Source organism: Dermacentor andersoni, chromosome 1, assembly GCF_023375885.2.
Source record: "Dermacentor andersoni chromosome 1, qqDerAnde1_hic_scaffold, whole genome shotgun sequence".
NCBI lineage: Eukaryota > Metazoa > Arthropoda > Arachnida > Ixodida > Ixodidae > Dermacentor > Dermacentor andersoni.
The window spans coordinates 279790831-279809484 of NC_092814.1; the positions used below are offsets into that span (position 1 = coordinate 279790831).

Genomic DNA, 18654 nt, shown 5'->3' on the forward strand with positions numbered 1-18654 from the left:
ATATTTATCATCTGCCACCGTTCCTTCCTCATGGAAGTTAGCTAAAGTGCTTCCTCTTTATAAATCCGGTGATAAGCAGTCTTTATCGAACTACAGACCGATTTCAATAACATCACAGTCATGCAAAATCTTAGAACATATAATTCATAAACACATAGTGCTTTTCCTGGAATCACATAATCTCCTATCTGACATACAGCATGGGTTTAGGCGCGGTTTTAGTACGACAACGCAGTTAGTTGAGTTTACGCATGACATTTTTCTTAACCTTGATGTTGGCAACCATATTGACGCTACCTTTATAGACTTCTCTAAAGCAACTTGACCCAGTGTGACATTCTAAACTCCTTGCTAAAATTGACGCTGTAATAAATAATCCTCAACTAGTTAACTGGATTTCAAGCTTTCTTTCGCTTCGCTCCCAGTTCGTTTCTTATAGCTCGACCGACTCTACTGCTATTGATGTGACATCTGGAGTGCCCCAAGGCTCCGTTCTTGGGCCACTTCTTTTCTTTTTAATTTACATAAATTATTTGCCTGTTAACATCTCTTCTAACATTCGTCTTTATGCCGATGATTGTTTTATATGAAGTTATTAACTCTTCTGATGATCATTACCACCTCCAAGAGTCATTTGCAAGGTTTTGCACTTGGTGCAACACCTGGCAAATGAACATTAACTCTGATAAAACCGTCCTTATGTCCTTCTGTAAAAAATCTTCTCCTTCTCTTTTTCATTACTCTTTCAATAACCGCGCTGTGTGTAGGGTGTCTGAGTATAAGTATCTCGGTGTTATTTTAACGCATAACATGTCATGGTCTAATCATATTGGTTACTTTCGTAACAAAGCACTAAAAAAATTAGGCTACCTACGCCGTGCACTATCCAACTCTCCAAAACACACTAAGCTACTGTTATACAAATCGCTAATCCTTCCTGTTGTTGACTACGCATCTGTCGTTTGGAACCCTTAAGCCTGTTTCACATGCAAGCGAAAATGCTCGCGAATCCTGCCGCCGCGCCGCAGAAATCGGTTTCGAGCGGCGGCGGCGGCACTAGCGGCGTGAGCGGCGAGGTTCGGGCAAGTTGGTATTTCATCGCGGCGGCAGAGCGGCAGCGCCGCTTCCGAACGGCCCGCTTCGCCACGTGACCAGAGGAGGACTGGTGCGGGAAAGCCTGCGCATAGGACGATGTTTATATACTTGCTACACGTGGTACGGGCAACATGCCAAGAGAGCTTTTCAACGAACTGCTTATCACTGAAGTTTCAAAACGGCCACTGCTCTGGAATGTGAAAGACAACAACTTCTGCAATAGGACGTCTAAAGAGTCCCTTTGGGAAGAAGTAAGGGACGCCTTGCTGAAACACTTCGACACCGGTAAGCAAAAAAAAAAAAAAAAAAAAAAAGAACAGTTGTATTGAACTGCGAGATTGTCAGGGTTGATAAATATTTTTTTTAATGTTGCAGACTCTTGAATGGAATGACAGTGCTTGTGTTAAAAGTATTTTTTCTCGCTTCTCTAGCGAAACGCCTTTTCTTTAATTATGCAACCGCGAGAAAAAGAAAGCTGTCATTCCTTTAGATAAGAGGAAGCTTTAGCTCAGGTGTTCCCATCTAAATATATGTAAAAGGACAATTCGTTTTTGGCAACCACTGCACCAAATTTGACGAGGTTTGTCGCATTTAAAAGAAAAACTTAAGGTCTAGAGACTGTTTGTTTCAAATTTTTGATTTAAGTGGTCAATTTTTTATTAAAAATTGGCAAAAAGCGCACATTTTCGGAAAACGAAACTACCAAGTTTACGACTCCGTAACTCACCAATGAAAAACGATGGCACAATTATGGGAATTGCATCTAATAGTACATCTAACGCTGACAAAATTGATATGTCACACATTGTTCTCAAAAAATTTAGCAATGTGGAAATACAATTTTTGCAGAACCCTTGTACATATCGTAACGAATTCACGTAAGATATAAATTAGCATATCGAATTTCTCCGCTTTGAATGATCCAATAGACGCCGTTTACAGAATCGCGATATCTGCTCTTGATCGAGTAATTAATTTGTAAACTTGGTGCCTCTATTCTTTCTTAACTTCCGAATTTTTGGAAATTCTTGTAACAAAATTAAGGCCCTAAATAGAAATTCCGCAACCAACAGTCACTAGAATTTCTTTCTCTCTCAAATACAACAAATTTCATTAACATCGGCCCAGTGTTATTTTAGAAAAGTGTTTTTGTGTTTTAGACGTATTTGAATAGGCCGCATCGGAGTTGCGCCCGAGCTAAAGCTACTGCGAGTAGGCCCGTTCATGTGGGCTTTATTTTATTATTGTGCTCACAGATGGCAAAATCCGCATGTTCATGCAAAACTTTGACCTTTATATGAGCTCAAAATTATTTATCCCTTCTGTTGATTAACATCATGTGGTATACTGGTCCCCATTTCAGTGACTATAGAAGAAATCCAAACAAGGTGGAAAAATCTCAAAGATACTTTTAGAAAGAAAATTAAAGATGAAGCAGACACCAAGAAGAGTGGAGCAGCAGCTGCTAGCAAATCAATTTGGCCATATATGCAGCAGCTAGAGTTCCTCAGGGATGCCGTTGAAACGAGATGGTAAGCAACAAGTAATATGCATGTGAAAACGAGTTGACACTTTGTGCACATTCTACGCAGGAGCTACTGCAACCTTGGACCAACTGATCTCTCAATTGGTCGCACAGATATTCTCGCGGACAACTCAGCGTCTAATGGGAACTTGGCGCCCAACAGTGGTGCAGCTACATGCGGAAGCCCAGCGCGAAACAGTCAGAAGGATCCAGATGCCTCTTTGGACACCCTCGAAGTACTGTTTCAAACCCCAGGCTGTGCAGATGCAAATGAAGCGGGGTCTATGACGGCAACCCCCAGCACAAGCGGTGTCCCGTCATCAAGGGTAAATAAACGACAAAAAAGGCGCCATGAACTGGACGAGACAGATAGGCAGCTGCAATCCGTGCGGAATGCCATTGCTGCTCACAGGCCGATGGACGCTTCAAGCCATTTTTTGCTGTCACTTAGACCACAAGTTGAAGCAACTCCTGCACACATGCTGATGCATTTAAAGATGGAGCTGCTGAGCATTTGTGAGCATTACAGTCAAGGGAAATACCCAGTGGGCCTTCTTGTGCACCCATCATACGAAGAAGAATAAGGCGTATTCCGGTTTATTCCCATGCCATGTTTATTTCCCCATGCCAAACTTGCTTGCTGCACGCACACACACACGCACGCACACACACACACACAAACACACACACACACAGAGAGAGAGAGAGAGAGAGAGAGAAAGGTGGCACAGAGCATTGTCTTCAGTGCCGCAGTCCAGCTGATGCCCACTGCCATGGCACGGCTCCTTGCGTGCTATTAAAATAGTCCTTGAAAATCTCCCTTGTTGCAGCTGCACTACGACTGTAGTTATGGCCCACCAGAGACGCCTATTCAAGCATGGCTTGGGTGTCTTCTTCCCGCCACTGGCCTTCAGTCACGTTACCGTAGCAGTCTTCTGAGTCCGCATAGTTTGGTGGCATGTAAGCTGCATCTTCACTCAGAAAATTGTGCAACACACATGCAGCCATTACCACATAATCTGCATTCTCGGGGAGCAGGTTAATAACTCGGCGAAAAATGCGAAATCTCGAGGCCATCACCCCGAATGCGTTTTCAACACACCTCCTGAAATGAAAAGAATTTTGATACAAGTACATTGCACTTGTGATCTCGAGAGGTACATCAAATTAGGTCAATTTCTGCCGCTAGGCCAGTGATGACACCCACACCGTAAATCAATGTAGCACTGAAACAAACCTTGCACGACTGAGCCGATAGTTGAATATTCGTTTGCCTTCATCTAGGCCTCTACCTGGGTAAGGCCGAAGAAAGTCGGGGCGAAGCTGGAAAGCTTCGTCCCCTACAAAAACGTGGGGTGCCACCGATGGTCTCTGGTAAGCATTTTGGTGCCGGGAGACCGAGGAGGCTACGCTCCAAGAATTTCCCTAGCCTTGAGGCTCCGAGTGTTCCGCCATCGCTCTGCCGCCCATAGGCCCCAACGTCTACAAGGATAAACTTCAGATTGCTGTCAGCTATAGCCATAAGTACTATAGAGTATGTGCCCTGGAATGATGAATGGTTAATATTGAGAAAATAGTGATTTACAAACAAAAACGGGTCAATGTGTACATTACTTTATAGTTGAAGTATAGGCTGCCTGAATTTGGTGGGGCCTGAATCTGCACGTGTTTCCCATCCACGGCGCCTACACAGTTCGGGAAGTTCCATTTTTCAAGAAATCCTTCGGCTACCTTCTGCCAATCGGAAGTAGTTGGCACCTGTGGTGGGAACGAAGCAGACATAAAGGTAACTGAGTAATACTTGTTGGGGGGCTAGTTGATGCATGTTTCCAGAAGAGGGTTGTAGCGCCGAAAAACACAACAGACCGCAAGCGAGACGGGACAGGCGCATATGGGACGCGCCTGTCCCGTCTCGCTTGCGGTCTGTTGTGTTTTTCGGCGCTACAACCCTCTTCTGGAGACATAAAGGCATTTTTAGTGTAAGATGAGAAACAGTGCAAACCAAAGAGCAGCATGTAAAGAGAAGTGCCATCCTGCAGTTATTTAACGTCCCTGTCTTTAGTTCGTTCTATTTATTTGTAGTACAAACTGACAAGCAGAGCAACATATACACTTTGATAAAATCTTAATGCCTCAAGCAACAGATCACATACAGCTTATTCTTTCTTTTTGAAAGGGGGGAGGCATGTAAGCTTAGGAACCATTCACTAAGCACTCCAAATCAAAGAGTGCATACCACACATATAATTCTGGTATCATTACAGTATATAACCACGTGCATGTTGGTGGGAAGACTCCATGATCTTGCTCTTGAGCTCTTGTAGCATATGCAATACTTTTTGAGACTTCACACTCTCAACACTATCCGCATGCTTCCTATTTTGTCTTCAGTTTGTATTTAAACGGACAGGTGCCTTTGGAAATATTACAATGGACATTCATGATATGCAGTTCTCCCTTTGCTCTCTTGCAATTTGCCCTTCCTCATTGTCATTTACAATGTGCACATAGAGTGGACAGTGTCTAATTCACATGATGCTCATTGCTAAACTGCTCTTAAACAAATCTCTTAGAATATGCAGTGATGATTAATAAGCAATCATTATGTATATGAATTTATCCCTGTAGTATCCTTACAATATGTAGGCTACCTACATCACATATGGGGAGAAAAAGATTACTGAAGTGTATGGGGTCGTTTAACATCCTAAAGCGACATGGGCTATGAGGGACGCCGTAGTGAAGGGCTCGGGGTTAATTTCGACCGGTTTAATGCGCACTGCCATCGAACAGTACGCGGGCGCCTAGCGTTTCACCTCCATCTAAACGGTCTCTTCCTGCCAACAACATACCTTGAGACAAATGGGCTGAAGAATTTCCCACAACACCTTGCAAGTCTCGCGGATAATAATATCAGCTGTTGAGATGCCCACTCTGAATGCCAGGGCGATATCTTGAATTTGCATCCCCGATGCCATGTACTACCTGGAAGGAAGCTCAGAAGTAATGTCAGCTTGGCGTACTCGGGTCACCGATTTATCAATGAAATGCGGCGACCTCCTGAAAAAAAATTATGGGGTTTTACGTGCCAAAACCACTTTCTGATTATGCGGCACGCCGTAGTGGAGGACTCCGGAAATTTCGACCACCTGGGGTTCTTTAACGTGCACTTAACCTAAGTACACGGGTGTTTTCGCATTTCGCCCCCATCGAAATGCGACCGCCGTGGCCGGGATTCGATCCCGCGACCTCGTGCTCAGCAGCCCAACACCATAGCCACTGAGCAACCACGGCGGGTCGACCTACCTCAGAGTCATTGCAAGTCGTGCGCGTGACGGTATAGGTTCCCGCACAACGAAGGGCTTCGTAAGCGGCCCTTCAACAAGGGCATGGAGCATCTCAAACTTTTCTGCCGACATCTTATAGTACTTCTGAAAATACTCCGTGTCAGCGTTCATGAGCAGCGGCATCTGCACGAAAATATTGCAGAGTAAAGTACCAGCAACACGATAACTATTTCTGTGCAAACACAACTCACCGCGGTGTGGAACTCGGATTCCTCCTTCCGATTCTCCCAGATGGGTCTCACCCACCAACGCCGTGGAACCCGGAGTTCGAGCAAAGCTTTCCGTTTTTTCAAAAGGCAGTACTCCTCGAGCAAAAGGAGATGCGTGTAGGAATCGTCATGCGGCGCACATAAATCCATCTCCATCTAAAGTCTCCGTCCACACGCTAGCATCCATTATCGCAGAATACCGAGCCGCTCGCGAGATTGTGCGCCGCATATGCGCATCTTTTTACAAAAACAACACAAAATATAAAAAAGTAAGCATGATTTAGATACTTAAAGCGCAGGATATGTATTTATAAAATAAGAATTTGAAAATCAGGGACAAAGCAACGCTTATATTGGTAGTCGCAAACTACCGAAACTGGCCGAAAGTCCCGCGTTTTTTTGCCAGCAACATTGGTATTCGCAGCGGCGGAAAACGCGCGGCGGCAATGCATGTGAAACGAAACCTCGCGAAAAGCTTCGCAGCGCCGCGCCGCTGTTCGCTCCATTCGCTCAATCGCTTGCATGTGAAACAAGCTTTATAAGCAGTGTGAGATTAACAGGCTAGAAGCAATTCAGAAAAAGGCTGTAAGCTTTATAGTCACCGTTATAATCGTGACTTCTCACCCTCTTCTGCACTGCGTTCCTTGAATTTAACTTCGCTTTATTCACGTCGCCGCATACCATCATTTGATTTCTTGCACAGCATCGTCAATTCTTCTGTTAGACTTTCAAAAACTATACTAACCTTGCGCCAGAGTCATCGACGAAACATCACAACTTGAACTTGTTGCCCTACTTTGCACGCCATTAATATGTTTAAATTCAGTTTTTTCCCTCGTGCCGTAGAAGACTGGAGTTCCTTACCTGGATCTATTTGGCTTACGTTCACCCCAAAGTTTTGTATCTGCCATCCAAGATGAATGGTCCTAGCACATCACCCTCATCGTTGTATCGTGCCTTTACGCGTATAATTTTCCTCTGTTAATCCATTCCTGCTATAGCGCTTATTGAGCTGCAGTATGTACAAATAAATAAATAAAATAAAGTCCAAGCGCGATAATATCGTGGCCGCGCGCTGTATGCGGTGGGCGCGAGTGAAAGCGTGTAGCGGTCTCCCGAGCATGGTGGATCACGCGCGCAAGGAAGGAAGGTTGGGGGAAGCGTGCCGTTTTCCATCGCGCGCAAGGCACCCGGGGAGGAGGGGCTCCGACGGTGCTCCGACGGCGCGGCCCTATCAAAACGATCTGCGATGGGGACAGAGTGCGCCGAGTGCTGATAGGTTATAGTGTGCGCTCTGTTTAGTTCGCGTTGAAGTGAGAGACAGCACGAAGGTCAATTCGTTCGCTGCTGCTGCCGCGCTTCCTCACGCCAGTATTTTCGACAGCGAGTTTCTGCGGTCATCGAGTGAGATGTATTCATATTTGCTTGTGCGCGCGTGACACCATGCTAGTTAATTTTATTAAAACAGTGATCACTACGGCCTCATTGAACGTATTAAAGCCAGCGTGACATGTAATTCAAACTATTTTTAGAGATACGTGAGCTCTCATCTTCTAAAAAGAGTGCTGAGATGTGTATTGTTGATGAAAATGGCAATGTTGTCTAGCTCGAGCACTGCTGATGCCTTTGCAGAACATTTCTGTTTTGTACTTGATGTAAAAGATGTTACTACCTCAAGCAGGGGCGTAGCCAGGGGGGGGGGGGGGCTTCGGCCCCCCCGCGAAATTTTTTCGTGCTGTCATCCAGTTCTTTGGTTCGTTCCGCTTGCTCAGGCGCACGTTTCGTCCTTGTGTGACTCAAGAGCATGCCGAGCGAATGAGTGGGCGGTGCGAACGGGGTGCTATAACGCTATCGCGTTCCACTCTTGAAGGCGAAACTTAAGCGTCCTCCAAGTTTTTTTGAAGCTAAAGCGCCTTAAGAAGCAAGAAAGGTTTAATCCGCCATGACTGACTCAGCACTAGCGCCGCAGGCGCGAGAAAGTCTGTTCGACGTACCTTCAGAGGCAAAGTTCTGACTGGTGTTGCAGAAGTTGCGGGGCCTTCGGTCTTCGCGCTTTAGCCTTCGCTTCGGCCTTCGCGCCCCCAACCCACGGACCACTCTGCTTCCAGCTTTGATCACCCCGCAACCCCTTGGGTGCTCTGGAGATTTGGCGCCTCCTGCTTTATTGTAACCTCAGGTGCTCTCCTGAGGCCTCCGTTTGCCGTTTACATGTGCCCTCCTGGAGCAATGCTTTTAGAAATCCCAACCTATCGTCGCGACGAAAAAAGCGACCCGCGTCTTATACAACGCCAGTCAGAACCTTGTCCCTTCAGGCACAGCGATCACCGAATGGGGCACCCGTGCCCACTGCCTCAGCGCGCGGGCAGCCAGCTTCGGAGCGTAAACTCGACCCCGCTCCGCAATGCGGCATGTCTAGAGGACAAACGCATACAATACGCGCTAAGAAACCTCCTCCGTTGTGCCTAGGCAGAGTCATATATTCAAGGAGCAAAAGCTCCCAGCTTTTCTCTCTCGCGCCCGCTCTTACTCGCTCCTGCGCACAAACGGCTGGCGATCCCTCAAACGAACGTCTCGTGTTCACAAAGCACGCAGCAAGGTCTGACGACACGAAGCGTTCTGGTGGTTAGTTTGTACCGTCATGTTCTGATTTTTCATGTAAGGTCGATTAATGTACTTGTGTTCATTGTTTTGTAGTATGCGAAAACATCGCGCGCTCCCGCTGATGAGACAGCTGTGATAGCTTCAGCATTTACCGCCCGCAATCTGTTGCTTGTTCGATCAGCCTTAGTCGACGTGAGGAATGTGAAGTTATTTTTGTACGTTTAATAAGTGCTGTGTTATAGTAAATTAACCTGAGTAGTATGAAGAGATAAAGAAATATGTGTTGTCCTATTACAGTCTGCAATGTGTAAATAATTACTTTGCAATTTTGCCATCTTATGTGATTATAGTGCAATAAAAATAACCTGTGGTTACTCTTAACAACTTGTTACCTTTCCAGTGGCTTTGAATTCTGCCCCCAAGGCTCCAAGAACCAGTACTCATCCCCTGCTGCCACCAGCCATTGCTCATCCATTCCCTTGTACGAGATAAATTTGATCTAGAAGCTCGTGCATCTTGAATCCTTTTCTACTCACAAGTTTGCTGCTACGAAGCAGCTGTTAAGTTTGCGGTATGCATCGTAAAAATAAGCTCTGCATAAAATGTGCGCATGTGAACATTTGAAATGCGTTTAAACATATGTGTCTGTACCGCATATTGACGCTAAATAAGTTTGCACGTGTTGACACGGTACCCTTAAGGCGAGAACGACGAAGTTCGTGGTTGCGCGCGGGCTCTCCGAGGACCAGCCATCGCAAAATGCAGACGTTTTTTGCCAATCTGTATTTTGCCAAACTGTTTTAGTTGTAATAGCTGGGTGACATTTCTGGTGGACGTGCGGGGTACGGTCGATGTTAAGATCTCCGGAGCATACCCCAGACATAAGCCCGGCGAGTAGTTCAGCCGAGCTTACCCCTGTGCACGTACATGCCAGCCAACGTCTCCAGGGACTCCAGCCACAGCACGGTCTGCTACCCGAACGAACTAGAATGACGAACCAACCACCTCCTGCCACTCCTGCAGCATCGCACGTTGTCGTCAATCACATCCGGACGCCGAATCTGTTCCACGGAAGTGCTTCAGAGGACGCCGACGACTGGCTTTACCATTTTGACCGGGTGGCCAACCTCAACGACTGGAACCACGAGCGTAAGCTACGCTACGTGTACTTCGCTCTTGAGGATTCCGCGAAAACATGGTTTGAGAACCACGAGGCGACACTGACATCATGGGAAGAATTTCGTAGGCAGTTCCTCAATGCCTTCGCCAGGGCGGACAGGAAGGAGAGGGCGGAGTTAGCGTTGGAGGCAAGAATTCAAGGCCCGAATGAGCGAGTGACGGCGTATGTAGAAGACATGAATCGGCTTTTCAGACGTGCGGACCCTTCTATGACTGAAACAAAGAAGGTGCGCCATCTCATGCGCGGCGTCAAAGAGAAAATCTTTGCTGGCCTCATTCGAAATCCGCCGACGACACTTGCAGAGTTCCATGACAAAGCCACTACTATGGAAAAGGCCCTTCAACAGCGGGCCAGGCAAAACAACCGCGACGCCGTGATTTCAAAGAGCTCTCTGCCGTTACCCTCGGTAACGACGTTGGCGCCTTGCGAGAACTCATCAGGGCTGTCGTCAAGGAGGAACTGCAGAAGATGCAGACGACCACTGCCCCTGTGGGACAACTTTCCGTTGCGGAAATGGTGCGCGCCGAGGTCCGACAGGCCGTCCATGTTCCTGGACAGTACGAGGCACCACAGCAGGGACCGCACGCCGAAATGAGTTACGCTGAAGCAGTACACCGTCCGCCACCCTCAAGTGCGTGCAGCATGGTACACCCCACTCAACAAATGGACGTAAGCTTCAGGCCGCCTCGCAGCCCACCGCACATCGCCGAAGCAAGGACTAGGAAGAGCGACGTCTGGCGCACCACAGACTACAAGCCACTTTGTTTTCATTGTGGCGAAGCCGGACACATCTACAGGATGTGTCCTTATCGTCATGTGGGGCTGCGTGGATTCTCGCCGAATGCACCTCGTCCACGACCTGGTGAGCGGCCGCCGGAAATAGAGAGTTTCGTCGCAAATCGTCGCAATGTTGATCAGCGATGGCAGGAGCCCCGTTCGTCGTCTCCTGCTCGTTACAGGTCACAGTCACCAAGCCAAGCCTTTACTCGTGGCGCTCTGAGACGCCGCTCGCCTAGCCCGGCGGGTCGGGAAAACTGAGTTCAGCGACCTCCGGAGGGGAGGCCGCTGACGACGACCGTACGCAATATCCTCCACTACGACGACAACGACGAAAACAGAACGACGCAGACGTACAGACGGAGTCGAACACCTTACGAGAGGTAGTAACGTCGAACATTCCCGTCACCATAGACGACGAAGAAATAACGGCGTTAATCGACACTGGAGCGGACACCTCAGTTATGAGCATGGATCTTGCCTGCAAGCTGAAGAAAGTTTCTACCGAGTGGACTGGGTCGCAGATTCGAACTGCAGGAGGCCATCTTCTAACCCCGGTAGGAAGATGCACAGCGCGAGTAAGCATTCGTGGGTTTACGTACCTCGGAGATTTCGTTATCCTCCCAAGCTGTTCGAGGGACCCAATTCTGGGAATGGACTTTCTGCAGGATAATGGAGCTGTGATTAACGTACAAAAATCGCGGGTAACGTTTTCGACGGCGGAGGCCTTAGCAGGGAGCAGCACTGACAACACGTATGTCAACGCCTTGAGGATTGTTGACGAGAACATCACGGTGCCGCCAAGGAGCAGCGTATTGACCCTCGTCACCTGCGACGCATTCGACGGCCATGAGGGTATTGCCGAGGCAAATATCCCGCTGCTGCTCGAAAGACACATCTGCATCGCCCGTGGCCTTGTTCGAATACAGTATAAGTGCACGCAAGTTTTGTTGACAAACTTCAGCCATGAGTATCAGCACGTCCCTCAAAGTACAGCTGTGGCATTCCTGAACGACATTGCTGACTTCTCCAATATCGGCACGTTACAAGTGACTTCACCGGATGCAACAACTCACGCCAGCCTGAATACCGGCGTCCACATTAATGCTGACTTAGCAGATGTACAGAAGGATCAGCTGCTGGGCCTACTGACAGAATTCTCCGGCTGTTTTTCCACGGAATCCAAAGTCCAGCGCACTTCCGTTACGCAACACCGGATCGTTACAGAGGAGTCGGCGTGGCCTGTTCGTCAGCATCCGTATCGCGTGTCACCTATGGAGCGGGAGGCTATTAAGCGTCAAGTTCAAGAAATGCTAAATGATGACGTCATCCAGCCGTCGACAAGTCCGTGGGCATCGCCTGTCGTACTAGTAAAAAAGAAAGACAACACACTCCGCTTCTGCGTTGACTACAGACGGCTTAACCGAGTCACCAAACGCGACGTTTATCCCCTGCCACGGATCGATGACGCTTTGGACCGTCTGCGTCATGCTCAGTTCTTCACTTCGTTAGACCTAAAGTCAGGCTACTGGCAAATCGAAGTGGACGAGCGTGACCGTGAAAAAAACCGCCTTCGTGACTCCCGATGGGCTGTACGAATTTAAAGTGCTGCCTTTCGGTCTCTGTTCCGCTCCTGCTACGTTCCAACGAATGATGGACACTGTACTCGTTGGACTAAAGTGGCACACGTGTCTAGTGTACCTAGACGACGTTGTTGTGTTTTCCAGCACGTTCGATGAACATCTCGCCCGGCTACGAAGTGTCCTTACCGCAATACGCAAGGCCAACCTCACCATCAAGCCTGAAAAATGTTTCTTTGGCTTCCAGGAACTCAAGTTCCTAGGCCACGTGGTCAGCACCCAAGGAGTACGACCAGACCCAGAAAAACTCGCTGCCGTTGCCGAGTTTCCTCGTCCTAAAGACAAAAAGGCTGTTCAGCGGTTCGTGGGCCTCTGCGCTTACTACCGTCGTTTCGTTGAAGGCTTCTCGAGGATTGCTGAACCGCTCACGAGACTGACGCGACAAGATGTGCCCTTTGCGTGGACGGAAGACCAAGAGCAGGCCTTCACCGAATTGCGTAAACGCCTTCAATCCGCTCCAGTGCTGGCGCATTTTGATGACACCGCGGCAACTGAAATACACACCGACGCCAGCAACGTAGGACTCGGGGCCATTCTGGTTCAATGGCAAGATGGCGCAGAACGTGCAATTGCGTACGCGAGTCGTAGTCTGACAAAAGCAGAAGCTAATTATTCAACGACCGAAAAAGAATGCTTAGCAGTCGTGTGGGCCATCAGCAAGTTCCGACCCTACTTATACGGCCGGCCATTTCGAGCGATCAGTGATCACCACTCGCTCTGCTGGCTTGCCAATCTACGAGACCCGTCAGGTCGCCTCGCTCGTTGGAGCCTCCGCCTCCAGGAATACGACATAACTGTTGTCTACAGATCCGGCCATAAGCATAGCGACGCTGACTGCTTGTCACGTTCTCCTATTCCCTTGACATCCTCCGACTTGGAGCTAGATTTGCCGTTTCTTGGTGTCGTCGACGTGGTGCGCATGGGTGACTATCAACGTGCAGACTCTGAGCTGCTTCCATCGAAAATGTGTAGCAGTTGTGAATGACGGTTAGTGATGAATAACGGTCACGGTTAAAGGTCACTGACATAACTGCAGGCACGATAGTTCTCTTGTCCACGATAATTATTCGTCTGGTTGCGGCAGGCAAAATGTGCTCACATAATTGTCCACCACACATGTGCGAAGCTTTCTTTAAACACCCTTTAAAACATTTCTTGCCTTCCGGCCTCCGCGAGAAAACTTCATATACATGCTGAAAAAACATTGCACCGCTTTTTGTTGCAAGGTAATGCGCGTTTACACGCGAATTTTTGAGCTGTTCGAGTCACGGGCGCAGTCAGGATTTCGAGGGATCGAGTGGGCTCCTATATGTACGTTCTTGGGGGCGTGTATATACGATCGGCCTGCAGGGGTACTGCTCTGCAGATCTCAGCCCGCTGCAGTTCCCATTGGACCACGAATATCCTCTGGACATCCCGATTAGATCCGAACGTCCAAGTCCCGCTCAGGACGTCCAGAGGGTAACATGTGGACATTCAATTCGGGACGTCCTATTTAAGACATCCTTCAGACATCCACACGATTGAACTTCTGGGATCTAAACAAAATCCCAAAACTTTAATCCTATGGATGTCCGAAGGATGTTTTCAAAGGGATGTCCCATACCGGCCATATGTGGGACCAACACACACAGTCCTACACGTACTACGTGATCATATCGCGGCATATTAAATCTCTACCACGGCTGCCTTCAGCGCGCGCTCTTCCGTAAAGACATGACAGCCAGCAATGTGATGTTGCTGCACTCATAATCAAACTTCCAATGCAGACGATAAATGGAGAAGTTGAAATGAACGACCGAAACTGCACAAGCACATTGGGAGGAAACGTTGCAAAGAAACAGCAGCAGAACGCCGGAACAACTGCGCAGTTCCCTTCCTCCGTGACTGCGCATTACCACCTACTGCAATCAATCGTGCTCTATGCTCCTACACTCTCCGAACATGTCGAGAAAGAAGAGTACGGCAACCTCTACAACGCCTGCAACCCCTGCCGTTGTACAGAGCAGTGACTGCCTTTACCCAGTCGAATCACCACTGTCAATGCCTCCTTTGCCACTGTCTGTTGCATTCACACGCACGCTTTGCGCTGATTTGCGCGTAGTCAGTCACACGACGTAACGACGCCGTCTTATTGGATCTCTTCGCCCTTCTGTGTAAGCACGGAATGCCAACGCCTGAAGGTTGCTGGGTTTGTGTGCTCTGCGCTCTCACACGTTCAGTTCGCGCGCTTTCTCTGAACGTGGTGGTTGCACCGTCGTGCCATGAGCTCATGAGTTCCAGGGTGAGCGTTGGTCAGCTCCAGGTGAACGTTTTTGTCATGCGCTTTGGAGCTCATTTCTGCGGCACCTGTACGTCTTACGCCTATCAAGAGGTAAGTAACAGTTCATGAAATCAATGTTTTTCTATTAGCAGCCCTGCAAGTGTCGTGTCTGCGCATAATCGAATGACGGGCATTGTAGTACATCCCCATCTTTTGCAGCGACGGTAACATCAATCGGCGATTGACCATGCGTTGTGTTGCGTTTGGTCGCATCGTACTACTTTTCTGCAAACTTCTGAGCTTACTCTGTCCTATATTTCTGCGCAGCGCTGAGATGCGCCAAAAAAAAAAAAAAATCTGAATTCGTAACTTTAGAACCGTTAACTCGCATGTTGCCCACAGGATGAGTCCGCAAGAGTTATCGTTGTCTTTGCTGAACAGTGGCAAATAATAAGAAAATGAATATTAATTATAATAGCTTCCCGACACACACTGTCCAGAATAGCCTCGCTTCAGCTTCGTTTGCGTTTTCTTTGCGTAACCGTGATTGCGAGAGCAATCAATCGTACAACTGCGTAAGGTTGAAATAGCTGATATTCTGTGTGCATTTGTATCGCGGTCGGCGCACGTGCTGCACGTTATGGCCGGCAACGCTGATGAACTTTAATACACCTGTCTTTAGGGCTGCTGTATTCTTACTAACAGTGCATGCACGTTTCATGGAATAACTAAACTTTAGGGCGACTTGTTAGACTTCAAGACAAGTTTACTACTCGGCTCCCTGTGACGAACGAAACGTTTGCGCCTACTTAATTGCCCGTTCGCACGTGGTCGTATTTTTTAGTACGTAACACTAAACTTTTTCTCACTTGACCGATTCTTTCGCGTGCTCGTACTGATAACCGTGTCGCTTGGAATGGAATGGAAAACTTTATTGAGTCTTTTAATTTTAGCGGGTCGAGGCCGAAGTCTTCATTCTTGAAGCTTGGGTCCTCTTCAGCCATGGATGGGCCCCTAGTCCAGGGCTCCACTGAGCCGGGCCGCCTCGCACGCGTGCGCTATTAGAGCTCTTTGAGCCTCTAGCTCGCGGCTGGTGAGCCAGCTCTCCCATTGCTCCGCACTTGGTGTTTTGTGTTTGTGGAATGCCTGGTTTCTTGTACACTCCCATGTAATGTGGTATATTGTTGGTTTAGCTCCACACCACGGACAGGTTGCTTAAACTTCGCTACGCGTGCTGGTGGCGTTTTGTTTGCGTAACAGCGATTGCCAAAGTAATCGTAAAACTGCGTACGTTCGGTATAATAGAACTTTGTTAGCGTTTGTATCGCGATTTGAGAATTTGCTGCCCGTGATGGCTGGTCGCGCTGCTGAATTTAACAGCTCGTGTATTTACCGCTGGTATTGTTTTTGGCTAACAGTGCCGTGCACGTTGTCGTAATAACGAGACATCTGGGCGACTTGTTAGGTTTCTGCATATTTACACGGGAACGGATGCATGCTAGTATAGTGTTAAGGTCAAATTCACGTCTCAGCTCTGTAACGACGAAACGTGCGCGCTGATGAGCTCGTTCGCACGTGGTAGCAATTTTTTTATTATAGGAGTTTGTGAGGGTTGACTCAATCACACGCTCGTAATGAGTAACCGTGTCGCTTAAGCTTCGTCTGCCATTGCTGTTTTATTTGCTTAACAATCGCGATAGCAATCGTAAAAACTGCGTAAGGATGGATTAACTGAATTTACTTATTTCAATACTCTTAATGTCACGCAGAGCGTTACAAAGAGGGGTGGGATTCTATACAATAAGTGGAAATCGGGGTTTGAAGTATGATGGGACAGGTTGTCGCTGACCTTAGAAGAAGGAATAACCGTGCACGTTTGTACGTGAACTTGGGACGTGGAATACAGATATAGGCATCTGTATCACGATCGGAGCACTTTCTACGCGTGATGGCTAATTGGTCGGCGGTACTGCTGAACTTTACCACGCTTGTCTTTACGGTTGGTATACCAGCCGTAAAGACAAGCGTGGTAAAGTTCAGCAGTGCGGCCGGCCCCTTAACCATTACGTACATCATACATATATGTGCCAAACAGTGACATGCATATTTTTCGAAATAACGAAACTGTTGGACGACTTGTTAGGCTGCTGCCTGTTTGCATGTGGACGGATGCATGCTATTATGAGGGTAATAAGACCAAGCTTAGGCCTCAGCTTCCTGTAACGATCGACACATTTACGCTACTTATACTATAGTTCGCTTGCACGTGGTCGTATTGTTTCGTATTAATAATGGGGAACGTTTGTCGATCTTCGCTGACTGCTAAATTTGCGTCACGCGCCCACCCTTTCCGATTAACCGTGTCGCCAATTGAGCTTCGTCTGCTGTTTGAGTTTTCTTTGCGTAACCGCGACTGCGAGAGCGATCGTAAAATGGCATGCGGTTAAAATAACATTTGTGGGCATTTGTACCGCGATCGCAGCACTTGTTCCACGTGATGGTTGGCCTGCCGCGCTGCTGAATTTTCAACGCGTTTCTGTCATACAATGCCCTACACGTTCGTTTTTGGGAATAACGAAATTTCGGGCGACATGGAACTGCTGCTTATTTACACGTTCTCAGGTGCATGCTAGTATGTTGGTGAGGTCAAGCTTACGTCTCAGATGTCTGTAACGATCGAATCGTTTGCGCCTATTAGACTATCGCTCCGAATTCGCACGTTGTCGTATATTTAGTAATGGAGTCCCGGCCACGGCGCCCGCATTTTGATGAGGGCGATACGTGAAAACACCCGTGTACTTAGATTTAGGTGCATGTTAAGAATCCCAGGAGGTTCAAATTATTCCGGAGTCCCCCACTATGGCGTGCTTCATAATCAGATCGTGGTTTTGGCACGTAAAAACCCAATAATTTATTTTTTAGTAATGGTGGACGTTTGTCTCTTTTGACAGTTAATTACCCGCCGTGGTAGCTCAGTGGCTATGGTGTTGGGCTGCTGAGCACGACGTCGCGGGATCGAATCCCGGCCACGGCGGTCGCATTTCGATGGGGGCGAAATGCTGAAACATCCGTGTATTTAGATTTAGGTGCATGTTAAAGAACCGCAGGTGGTCGAACTTTCCGGAGTCCCACTACTGCGTGCTTCATAATCAGAGTGGTTTTGGCATGTAAAAACCCCATAATTTAATTTGACTTTTAATTAAATTTCTGTCGGGTGTGCGCTTTATCGCATTTTGCTGGACCCAATAAAAGTTTATTCACTCACTCACTCTGTCAGGTGATTTACCGTGTCGCCTAAGTTTTGTCTATCGTTTGAGTTTTCTTCGCATAATCGCGTTTGCAAGACCAATACAATCGTGGAAGTTCCAAATACCGGACCTATATTGTAGGCATTTGTATTTCAATGGCAGCACCTCGCAGACAGGGCGATTGACCAACCGTGCTGCTTCAGTTTTCTCGCATTTGCTATCATTTGGGCCAGCGTATGTGCTGACATGTGTGCGCGACACGCTGGACAAGATTACGAGCCTGTTGCATCTCCATATTGTCATTGTATATTTACTGGAGTTATATAGCCGACAATCGCCTAATTTTTGTGTTATTTTGCGATAAAAATTGTACGGACACTCCTGATGAAATTCCGCTGACGCGGACGTGCGCCGCGGTGGGTAGTGGCTTCGTGGGCGCTGTTCCCGCGCAGCTTAGTGTCGAAGTTCGCGTAAATTTGGCTCTGGAAAGGCTTTGTGGCTGGAAGCAGCAAGAAGCGATCGCGTGTCGCTGCTGCCCCGCTTCACGCCAGCGTTCATACACCGTGTTTACCGTCAGGGAGATGTGTTCATGTTTGGCTTTGCGCACGACACTGTTTGTTAATTTAACAAGGAAGCGAAGGTTTACTGTAATTTAAAGTGGCGATAACACGTACAGCTGCTTAAATATAGCCGTTTGGCAATTTGTTGTCCCAATCGCTGCTTCGCTTTTCGGACGAAACTATGCTATGCTGACGTAGCGACTAGGAGA

At 47.8% G+C, this 18654-nt stretch overlaps 1 pseudogene; it reads right to left on the minus strand.

Moving 5' to 3' along the window:
• Positions 1–3210: 3210 nt before the first annotated feature.
• On the minus strand, positions 3211–6373 carry LOC126547690 (uncharacterized; annotated as a pseudogene).
• Positions 6374–18654: the final 12281 nt, after the last annotated feature.